This window comes from Oryctolagus cuniculus, chromosome 4 (genome assembly GCF_964237555.1).
Source record: "Oryctolagus cuniculus chromosome 4, mOryCun1.1, whole genome shotgun sequence".
NCBI classification, from domain to species: domain Eukaryota; kingdom Metazoa; phylum Chordata; class Mammalia; order Lagomorpha; family Leporidae; genus Oryctolagus; species Oryctolagus cuniculus.
In genome coordinates, this window is record NC_091435.1 from 169,614,593 (window position 1) to 169,626,900 (window position 12,308).

The following is a 12,308-nucleotide window of genomic DNA, read 5'->3' on the forward strand; positions in this document are numbered from 1 at the left end:
GTGACTCGGCCCTGGGGTTACCGGGCGCCCGTGGGCGAGCTCCGTCCGAGGGGCGCCCAGAGGCCTCGCTCGCCGCCGGGGCTAGACACGGACGAAGGGCTCCTTGGTCTCAGAGCCGCGGGGGTCGTGGGCAGCAGCTAACTCAAGGGCACGGGGTGGGGCCTCGGCTGTCCAAGGTAGGGCTGGGAGCGCGGTGCCCGACCCGGCCAGGCGGCTTCGCCTGCAAGTGCATGGACACGCACACTCAGGACCCCTTCCCCGAGAAACGCCGGGGCTGAGGTCCGGGTATCCGGGTCTTCAACGCCCCGTGCTGAAGGGGCAGCGCTACTGCATTCGGTTATTACTGATGCGTTCACAGATGTGACTCAGCTGGGGCAGAGGCGCCCCAGGCCAGCCCCAGGGTCTGCAGAATGCGTGTGCTGAGTGACACGTTTGGGACAATGAGAGCTCTCATTGTTTGCCGGGAGCCACCAGAGCTGAGTGTGAAGTTGACAGTTTTTTCCTGCCTGGTGCCCTGAAATCTCCGACAACCGCACCTTCCTCTCACTGCGTGTTTCGGCTTTAATAGAAACTTGGTGTCAGAGGAAGGAACTATCAAGGAGATCGCTTTTAAATATATCTATTTGAAACTTTTCTAGCTTTATTGAGTTGAAATTCACATAGCAAAAAATGTATTCATTTTAAGTGTCTTTGGTTATTTTTATTTTATTTAAAAGACAGCCACGACCGGCGCCGCGGCTCAATAGGCTAATCCTCCGCCTTGCGGCGCTGGCACACTGGGTTCTAGTCCCGGTCGGGGCGCCGGATTCTGTCCCGGTTGCCCCTCTTCCTGTCCAGCTCTCTGCTGTGGCCAGGGAGTGCAGTGGAGGGCTCTGCACCCCATGGGAGACCAGGAGAAGCACCTGGCTCCTGGCTTTGGATCAGCACGGTATACCGGCCGCAGTGCGCTGGCCGTGGCGGCCATTGGAGGGTGAACCAACGGCAAAGGAAGACCTTTCTCTCTGTCTCTCTCTCTCTCACTGTCCACTCTGCCTGTCCAAAAAAAAAAAAAAAAAAAAAAAAAAAAAAAAAAGACAGCCACAGAGACAGCGCTTCCATCTGCTTGTTCACCCCCCAAGCCCAGAACTCAATGCAGGTCCCCATGGAGGGACCCCAGTACTTGAGCCACCACCTGCCACCTCCCAGTGTACACAGTAGCAGGAAGCTGGAAGTTCAAGTGGAGCTAGGACTTGAACCCAGGCACTCCAGAATGGAAGGCAGGCCTCTTAACCACCGTACCAGACGGCTGCTGCAGCATCCTGCTTTGACAACTAAACACGCGTAGTTACATTATGCTGTCGTGTGGTGGGCATTGTGCTGCACTCACATCCTACATCCGGGGCCCCCTGCCATCTACGTGGGAGGAGTTTCAGGCTGCTGGTTTTGACCTGTCTCGGTCTTAGTTGTTGTGGGCATTTGGAAAGTGAACCAATAGATGGAAGTTCTCTCTCTCTCTGCCTTTCAAGAAGATTAAAATAAATATATATTTTTTTTAAATTGGAGCAGTGTTGTGCATAGCTTAAGCCACTGCTTGGGACTACCCCCATCTCATACCAGCGTGCCTGGGATCAAGTCCCAGCTCTCATTCATATCCAGCTTCCTGCAGATGCATCCTGGGAAGCAGCAGGTGATGGCTCAATGCTTGGGTCCCTGCCAAGCATGTGGGAGACCTGGATGGGGTTCCTGGCTCCTGACTTTGGCCTGGTCCAGCCCTGAGTACTGTAGGCATTTGGGGAATGAGCCAACATATGGAAGATATCCCTCTCTGCTTTTTCAAATAAATAAAAATAAATAAGCTTTTAAAAAATATTTGCAGGGGCCAGTGCTGTGGCACAGGAGGTTAACACCCTGGCCTGAAACGCCGGCATCCTATATGGGTGTTGGTTTGAGACCCGGATGTTCCACTTCCAATCCAGCTCTCTGCTATGGCCTGGGAAAGCAGTAGAAGATGGCCCAAGTCCTTGGGCCCCTGCACCCGTGTGGGAGACCAGAAGGAAGCTCCTGGCTCCTGGCTTCAGATCAGTGCAGCTCCAGCAGTTGCGGCCAATTGGGGAGTGAACCATCGGATGGAAGACCTCTCTCTCTCTCTCTCTCTCTCTCTCTCTCCCTCTGCCTCTCCCTCTCCCTCTCTTCTCTCTGTGTAACTCTGGCTTGCAAATAAATGGATAAATCTTTTAAAAATAAGTAAAATAAATAAGAAATAACTGCATTTGAGGGAATTGTCAGGACTCATATCATATCATATCATATCATAACGGCCGTTGTGCCAAAGGCTTCACCACAGTTGGAGTAGCATGCTGTTACGTGCATCACAGATGAGAAGACAGTCACAGACGACTTACATGGCTTGCCCACATAGCCCTGGAGCTAGGAAGTGGTGTGCTTCTAAAGTCTCGTGGTCTGACTTGAGAGCCGAGTTACTTCCCCAAGGCCATACTTCTGTGTTGTACCATTAGTTCCTGTTCCAGTGCATGTGTGCAGTGTACAGGATGCAAAGTCCCTGCCACAGGCTGTGGGCCACGTGAAATAGCCACGAGAATGCTGTCACCCGGGAGAGACACATCGTCAGGGACAAAGATGGCCACACACACACAACTAAACGAGGCACATGCTCTGACATAGATCAGTACTACGCAAAGTGTGGCCTGCGGACCAGTGCCACTGAGATAAGTACAAAACGACAGGTCAGACCCTTATCAATCTGAGAGGCTTGCATTGTGGTGAAGTGGGTAAAGCTGCAGCCTGCGATACCAGCATCCCATATGGGTGCCAGTTCATGTCCCAGCTGCTTCATTTCCAATCCAGCTCCCTGCTAATGGCCTGGAAAGCAGTGGAGGATGGTCCAAATACCTGGGCCCCTGCCACCCACATGGGAAACCCAGAATAAGTTTCTGGTCCTGGTTCTGGCCCAGCCCGGCCCAGACTTGGCTATTGTGGTCATCTGGGGAGTAAACCAGCAGATGGAAGATCTCTGTCTCTCTCTGTCTCTCTCTCTGTCTCTCCCCCCCGCCCCCCCGTATATAACTCCAGCTTACAAAATATCTAAACATGACTGTGTTTGTGAACTGTGTATGTCTCTTTATTTTTGTTTTCCTGGTATTTTGTCTTCATTCTGTTTTTACAGACAGATCAGTGCTGGATAGATGGGAAGCAGCATGGATAAGAAAAGAAACAGGGGCTGGCACTGTGGCATGGCCATGCCAGCATCCCATGTGGGCGCCGATTTGAGTCCCGGCTGCTCCACTTCCAATCCAGCTCCCTGCTAATGCGCCTCATAGCCTCACAACCCAAGGCAGGCACCCTAAGGGGAAGCTCCTCTGCCCAGAGCCAGCTGCCCCCCTCCCCGTCTGCTAGCACTGAGTAGTGAACCCTGGGGAGGAATTTCACATAATTCACACTCACCTAATTGTCTTTGGAGAAGGGGGAGGGGGGCAAGGAAAAACAGCAGGAAAACTAGACCCCACTCCCTTATAAGCCGCAGTCTAAACACAGCCGGTGCGCCCCGTTCTCAGCTCTCCCCTGAGCCGCCCGCCTGGCCTGCCAGGTGCCTTCTCTCCATTTAACCACGTCACCTTGCTTTCCCCAGTCTGAGTGCCTGGGCGCTCACTCTTAGATTCTGTTCCATCCATTAGGATGGACGCCCCACCCCGGTAAACCTTGCTACCTTGCTTACCACTGCTCTGTCTCACGTCTGAATTCTTCCTTGCACAAAGATAAGAACCTGTCCCACCCATCTCCGCTAACAGCTATGTTCTTTGGAAATAGACCTGGAAACCCATGGCAGAGCTGAATGTCTGCACATCGCTCCCAAGTGGCCATAGTAACAATGCGCTTACACCTGTAATAATACACACAGACATTACAGGGATAGGATGAGAACAAATGATAAAGCAAAATGTTACTTTCTTAGATCAAAATAAAAAGGTATTCAGTAAACTAAAAGAAGCAAGGTCTCTGAACTACAAACATGGACAATTTTGCATGCAGTAGTTCTTTATCCTTCTTACATGATTTGAGGCTATCTTGAAGCACATGTCCTGGGGTGAAGTTGTATAACCTAGTGGCAGCGGTGGTTATAGGACAATAAAAAGATAACGTTGTGAAATAATAAGCCATCCCCCCCCCTCCACGCCCTGATAGCTGTGTGTCGGGAACTGAGCCAGGCCGCAGGGCAGCCCCAGACTTTAGGCTGTCTTTGTCCCCATGTTTGCCCTTTCAGGAGCTGGAGATAGATCTGTGAATGCTAAATAAGCTTTGCCCTCAGGGAGGAAAAGAGAGGACTTTGTAGCAAGCACGCCTGCAGCTCAAGAGGACTTTGTAGCAAGCATTCCTGCTTCGCTTTCCTCCGGGACAAGCACCCTCTTCCACCCACTCTCAGCCACATCTTTGCAGGGTTTTTGATATCTTCTTTTTCCCTTTCAAGCTGATCTATCCCGAGGCCTGTGGCACCCTCGAGTGAGCCCTCCGATTCTGTGTTTGCAGCCACACCTGGGACTGTGGAGCCATCTTAGAATGATCGTAGAAATTTTCCACACAACTAGCTGTGGCCTGAAGACCGACTTGATTTGACGCTCATTGTGTGAGCACCACATCTTAAACTTTCTTTAATGACAGCAATCGTCAACATCTACTCCTAAGAGTTTATGTCGGCCGGCGCTGTGGCTCACTAGGCTAATCCTCCGCCTTGTGGCGCCGGCACCCCGGGTTCTAGTCCCGGTCGGGGCACCGGTTTCTGTCCCGGTTGCCCCTCTTCCAGGCCAGCTCTCTGCTGTGGCCCGGGAGTGCAGTGGAGGATGGCCCAAGTGCTTGGGCCCTGCACCCCATGGGAGACCAGGAGAAGCACCTGGCTCCTGGCTTCGGATCAGCGCGGTGCACCGGCCGCAGCACGCTGGCCGCGGCGGCCATTGGAGGGTGAACCAACCACAAAGGAAAACCTTTCTCTCTGTCTCTCTCTCTCACTGTCCACTCTGCCTGTCAAAAAAAAAAAAAAAAAAAAAAAAAAAAAAAGAGTTTATGTCATCTGGATTTCCTGTTTTTTTGTCTGGCCACATCAGGCTCAAAGTCCCATGCAGTGACAGCAGACCAGAGATGGGCACTAAATGCTGTTTAGGCAGAATAAATCTCTCCCAGTAGGCAAAACTCTCTATCTGGTCTACTTCACTTTTGACCCGACCTGCTGCAGGGCCTGAGATATATTTAGTTTGCAATTTCTGAGTCACAGTCTGTCTGGTGGTTTGATTAATTCAGATCATGCTGCAGTGACTGTATCCGCTACCTCACATGACACTCCAATTCTTAGCTGCCACTCAGGGGACAGGACAGACACCCGTCTCCTGAGCCCTAGGCTGTCTGCCCCACCCAGCTGCTGCTGTAGCACACCTGAACAACTATCTGGGGCCTCTGGACTCTCAGCAATGGAGCACCATGCTTCCAAGTGGCTGCCCATGGTGCATGGTGCAGCCCAGAGGGGCAGCCAGTTAACTGTCTAATGCAGTGGGAGACCAGAGGCTGCAAGAGCCAGTAATAAATCTCTTCTTCCTTCTGATGAACTACTTTAACACATGAGTTCTCTGCACGGCCTGTCCAGAGGCACTCCAGGTGGCCTAGCAGGTGCACCTGCCAAGAAATGGGCTCTGCGTCCTTCAGGCTGGCAGGACACCCCAGCCTGCACAGCAACGCTACTTGCAGCCCTCCTCACCCCTCCCCACCACTCTTCTCACTGTCACTGTCACGGATGGTACCTCCCCAATTAAGGATTCACATTTAATTCTTGTTGCAAGGTCTGTTTTCTAGGGAGACCAGGGTGAGATAATTATTTGCTCCGCGTGATGAAACTGCCCTGCTGCCACCAGCTCCCGCCTGCACTTCTCGAGTTTTCTCTAACCCGGGGTTTCAGGGATGCCCTCTGAGATTTTGTTTTAAAAAATACAGATTCATAACTCAATCCCCAATCCAAGCCTTTTCTGTACTGAAGTAATCACTGATTGCATTTAGCTAAAGTTCTTTCCTTCCAGAAATTTCCATAGTACTCTACCTACATCTAACTTACGACATTTATCTTTCTCTGTGTTATGCTACTGTATGTTCTGTGCTTGAATTCAGACCCTAATCCTTTTTTTCTTTAAATTTTTTTTATTAGAGGGAGGGGAGAGAAGACAGAGAAAAACAGAGAGAGCTGCCATCTGTTGGATTACTCCCTAAATGCTTGCATCAGCAGAGGCTGGGCCAGACTGAAGCTGGGAGCCTGGAACCCAATCCAAGTCTCCCATGTAGGCGACAGGAACCCAGGCACTTGGCCCACCACTGCTGCCTCCCACGCTATGCATTAGCAGGAAACTGGAGTCAGGAACTGGAGCCGAGACTCGAACCCAGGTACTCTGACGTGGGACCTGGGCATCTTAACTGTTAGGCCAAGGGCCTGCCCCCAGACCCTCACCTTTCTTATGGAGCTCACACTGTAGTCTCCCATTCTGCTGCCTGCCCCCAGCACTAACCCCCTCTTCCCACGTGCTGCTCCCTCTGCCTGCCTGCAATCCTCCTCCTTTCGTTTTCGCCCTCGCCAACTTCTAGTCCAGCTTTCTAGAGCTGTGGGAGGCATTCCAGCATGGCCTCTCCAAGAGGCCCTCCCAGACTCACCCCGGGACAGGGGGCTCAGCCCTCCACAGGGCCCACTTAGGGCTCCATCTCTGTCTCTGTTCCAATCCCAGCCATAGGTACTGGAAGGTTTGCATATCGGTCTTCCTCATGCTTGGTTCTCCTTGAGGTAAGAGTTGATATAATTTCTTGACACACAACAGGAGTTCACAACCAATAAAACAACAAGTAGATAACTTATCTCCTTAACTCAAATGGAAGAGCTTGGGGTCAGGATTTATAAAGGGTTTTCCCCAAATTTGCAGAAAATACATATTAGCTTTTTTAAAAAAATTTATTTTATTTATTTATTTGAAAGGCAGAGTGAGAGAAAGAGAGAGAGAGAAACAAACAGATCTTCAGTCTGCTGGTTCACTCTCTAAATGGCTACAACAGCCAGGTATAGGCCAAGCCAAAGCCAGGTCTCCAACACTGTTGCAAGGGGCCCAAGTACTTGGCCACTCTCCGCTGCCTTCCCAGGTGCATTAGCAGGGAGCTGGGTCAGAAGCAGAGCAGCCAGGACGGAAACCAATGCTCTGATATTGGCTGCCACTATTGCAAGCAGCAGCTTAACCCGCTAAGCCACAAGGCTGAAGCCAGAAACCCAGGAATCAATCCAGGTCTCCCAGATGGGTGGCAGGGAACCAACCACCCGAGCCATCACCTCCTGCCTCCCAGGGTATGCATGAGCAGGAAGCTGAAATCAGGGCTGAGCTATGACTCAAGCCCTGGACTCTGGTGTGGGATGTGGGTGTCCCACACAACTTCTTAGCTATTGCACCAAATGCCCACCTCTGATTGATTTTCTGCATACCAGAACCAAGTGCAGAATCTGCTATAAACTAGATGCTGCGCATTGTTTTGACAGAACGAGTAAATTCATGGTATGGAAGAGAATTTGTCATTAAAGTCACTGGCGAGGGCAGAATGCTGCCTCTGAGCAGGGAGACACCCTCTGGCACGGATCTAAGGAGACGGAACAGCTCCGTTTGCAATGGGAAGTTGCCCAGACACGGTCTGATTTCACTTCCTTTTACAAATTCTATTGAATTATAATAGAAAGTGGCTATTCCCTTTGTAAGGCCGCCACAAAACACACCAAACACTGGAGTTAAGGGAAAGGTTTACTGTTGGGTGGGGAAAGTCCGATGGGCCAGGGGGAGAGGGTGAGAGAGTAAGAGAGAGGGGGCCGGCGCCGTGGCTCAATAGGCTGATCCTCCGCCTGCGGCGCCGGCACCCAGGGTTCTAGTCCTGGTTGGGGTGCCGGATTCTGTCCTGGTTGACCCTCTTCCAGTCCAGCTCTCTGCTGTGGCCCGGGAGTGCAGTGGAGGATGGCCCAAGTGCTTGGGCCCTGCACCCGCACGGGAGACCAGGAGAAGCACCTGGCTCCTGGCTTCGGATCAGCGTGGTGCACCGACTGCAGTGCACTGGCTGCAGCAGCCATTGGGGGCTGAACCAACGGAAAAGGAAGACCTTTCTCTCTGTCTCTCTCTCACTGTCCACTCTGCCTGTCAAAAAATAAGTAAATAAATAAAAAGAGAGAGAGGGATTAGGAGAAATCAAGCAGTATGCTGGAAGCAGGTCCTGGTATACCTTGGGGGGGGGGGGAGTAAGAGCAATGAATCCCATTAGGGTGGAGGTGGAGCTGACACCTGTGGTTGAGCCCTGGGGTTAGGACCAAAGCTTACTATGCAAAGTGCAGAGCCTAAGATGGCATCCGGGGTATAGATGGCGCCACAGGTAAGACGGCACCATTTTACTAACAGCCTTCACCTACACCTGCCCACGGACAAGACTGCCCCTACAGGCAGTGACACAGAACCTTTGCTGGCTCACACTGTATACCGCAACCCTCACACCATATACCGCAACCTTCCTCGCTCTCTTGTACTCTGTGTGTCTTCCTGCAGAGCCAACTTCTGTGGGGCTGGTGCATTGGCTTGTGATAGGCAGAGGGAGCCCAGGAGCCAAGCAGCTCCCAGAGACTCCCTAAATCCCACCATCAGCATGGAATGGCCTAGGAGTGGCAGAGAACTGCTGGAGCCGGAGGGGCTTGGCCACGACTAATGAGGACTCGGCGGTGACCATCCAGGACCAAAGAATGCTTCCTCAGAGGCCAGAGTGCACCTATGACTGTCTGTCCCTTCAGTGCCACCAGGCTGACTCGAGCTGACTTCCAGAATGAGAGAAGGGACCAGATGAGAAGAAAAAAAGAGGTTAGCTGTGAGCTAGTGCTATACAGCAAGCCACTCCCAAACTAGAGGCACTTATTCAGCTCATGGCTCTATGGGTCAGCTGAGTGGGTCTCCTGGCTTTGGGCTCCTACTTCCCACGCACCTGCATTCAGCGGGTGAATCTGCTGGTGCTGAGTGACACGGAGTGGCCCCTCTTGTGCATTTGACGGGGATGATGGAAACTCCACGGGGGCACAGGCTAACCTATGCTTAATCACACAAAGAGAGGGCTCCCTGTGGTACAAGAGAGGGCCAGTGTCACTGCACATATGGGACCGTCTCTACTGGCTCACTGGCCAAAGCAGAGCACGTAGCCAAACTTGTACGAAAAGGCTGCAGCAACGGACTCTTTGAGGGGAGAGTTATAAAGTCAATTGCAAAGAGGCATGGGTGTGGAGAAGGCAGGAATGTGAAGCATTCTTGCAATTAACCACAACCAAAGGTTCTGCTCGTTCCCCACTTTGTTTGGGCATTCCAGAGGGTAGCTAACAAATGATGAGTTATCTAAGTAGTTGTCTTATCTCCCTTTCTAAGTTTGCACTGCTTCATTTGTTCATCTTTATTTGCCATAACTGACTACAAATAATGTTTTCCGCACAGAGGGGATTGATTTGCAAGCTTTTGAGTGATGATTCCCAGGGGAATTCCTCCGTGAGAAAAGAGGCACTTGACAGCCCAAGAGGGATGACTTTATTTTGCATGGCCTCTATGAAGTGTTGGGAACACAGCGGTAGGTAAAACACTCATAGTCCCTGTTTTATGAAGCCTGGAGCCTAGTGCAGAGAAATCAATCAAATAATCACAAAAGCCAATCCAAAACTGCAGCTGTGACGAGTGTTCCAGTAGACGCGCATGGGGCTGTGAGGTGGTGGCGGTCAACGTTGTCTCTTTTTAGAGCAGCTTTCCTGAGCTACGCTTGACACACAAGAAGACGCACATGTTTAAGGTACACAGTTCTGACCTGAAAACATCACTGAGCTTCTGACTTGATTCCGTTTGGGAGGACAGAGAAAGAGAAGCATCCCCAAGCAAATGACAGCCGAAGTGGAATCCAAACCGCCTTTGCTGGGAGTTGGCAGAGGCAGAAACTGTGGCCAGAGCTTAGTATCTTGTTCAACTGAGGGCTTGCCTGAACTGATTCCAAACTGTGTCTCTGCTAACGGCATTGAATTCCCCCCCCTCCCTGCGTCTGTGTTGGAATGACCACGTTGGCCTCGTCCACGTCCTCCGCACACCCAGGATCTCCAGCTGCAAGCAGGATGGTCATGGTGGATTCCCAGGGGGCGGCTCTCCAAGGCACCTCGCACACTTTCCTGGCCTCCTCCCAGCTGGGCTCTGACCGCTGGCTCCACCCCCTCCCGCCCCTTCCACCCCACCCTCCTCAGTCTTCCCTGAGTCCATCCCATCCACCTGTTTTTTCTTCAAATCACTACAGCAATGTTTCCTTCTCCTGAACGCTGTTTTCCAAACAACAGAGTACAAATGTAAAATATACAAATGCAAGCTGTTTGGGAAAGCTGTGTATGGCAGAAGACACAATGATATGACAAAGGTCCTCACGCTCATTCCCGGTCAACCTGTCTGACCCTCTCCAGTGCTCTGCTGCACTTCCTCTCACCTACAGGAAGCCATTCTCCAAAACTTATTATTATTATTATTATTTTTTACAGGCAGAGTGGACAGTGAGAGAGAGAGACAGAGAGAAAGGTCTTCCTTTGCCATTGGTTCACCCTCCAATGGCCGCCGTGGCCGGCACATCATGCTGATTCGATGGCAGGAGCCAGGTGCTTTTCCTGGTCTCCCATGGGGTGCAGGGCCCAAGCACCTGGGCCATCCTCCACTGCACTCCCTGGCCACAGCAGAGAGCTGGCCTGGAAGAGGGGCAACCGGGACTAGAACCGGCACCCCGACTGGGACTAGAACCCGGTGTGCCGGCGCTGCAAGGCGGAGGATTAGCCTAGTGAGCCACGGCGCCGGCTCAAAACTTCTATTTGTTCCTTTTTCACTATTGTTTTACTCTATGTGTTCATATGAAGTGAGAGTGTATTATCTGCATTCTTAAGTAGTAAAGAGTGTAATTTTACAAATATCTTAAAAAATTATTTGAGAGACAGAGAGGGAGAAAGAGTGGGGAAGACAGAGACAGGGAGCTCCTGGCTTGCTCCCCAAATGGCAGCAATCTGGTCTCCCACGCAGGTGGCAGGAGGAGCCCGACTACTTCAGCCGTCACCTTCTGCCTCCCAGTGTCCACATCAGCAAGAAGCTGGAGGGGCCGGCCCTGTGGCATAATGGGTAAGGTCGCTGCCTGCAGTGCCAGCGCCCCATATGGGTGCCGGTTCAAGTCCTGGATGCTCCACTTCCCATCCAGCTCTCTGCTATGGCCTGGGAAAGCAGTGGAAGATGGCCCAAGTCCTTGGGCCCCTGCACCCACGTGGGAGACCTGGAGGAAGCTCCTGGCTCCTGGCTTCAGATTGGCACAGCTTTGGCTGTTGCGCCCAACTGGGAAGTGAACCAATGGATAGAAGACGTCTCTCTCTCTCTGCCTCTCCTTCTCTCTGTGTAACCCTGACTTTCAAATAAATAAATAAATAAATAAACCTTTTTTTTAAAAACTGGAATCAGGAGCAGAGCAAGAACTTGAACCCCGGCAAATTCTGATGCAGCTAAGTGTGTTTTAACCTGTAGTTTACAGGTTAACTATTACACTAAACACCTGCCCCACTTTTGTGTAAACTTTTAGACTAATGGAATCATTTTCATTTTTTTCTTAAGATTTACTGTGTTATGTGTAGCTGTAATTCTTTTATTTTTTTCCTGCTGTGTAATATTCTTCTGTGTGCACATACTCTTATTAAAAGTATATACACCCGGCCGGCGCTGTGGCTCACTAGGCTAGTCCTCCGCCTGCGGCGCTGGCACACCGGGTTCTAGTCCCGGTCGGGGCGCTGGATTCTGTCCCGGTTGCCCCTCTTCCAGGCCAGCTCTCTGCTGTGGCCCGGGAGTGCAGTGGAAGATGGCCCAAGTGCTTGGGCCCTGCACCCCATGGGATACCAGGAGGAAGCACCTGGCTCCTGGCTTCAGATCGATGCAGCATGCTGGCCATAGCAGCCATTTGGGAGGTGAACCAATGGAAGGAAGACCTTTCTCTCTGTCTCTCTCTCTCACTGTCTAACTCTGCCTGTCAAAAAAATAAATAAATAAAATACAATAAATAAAATAAAATAAAATATATACACCCTTCTGTTTACAGGCAGGTATTTCTACTTTCTGCTATTTAGATCCATGCTGCTGTATCTTACCATGAACACTTGCACATTAAAACAGAAAAAATGAGGTGGAGAAAAGGGACACCACCTTATCAGAGTGATCAACATTAACATCACAGCTGATAAGGGTGCACAC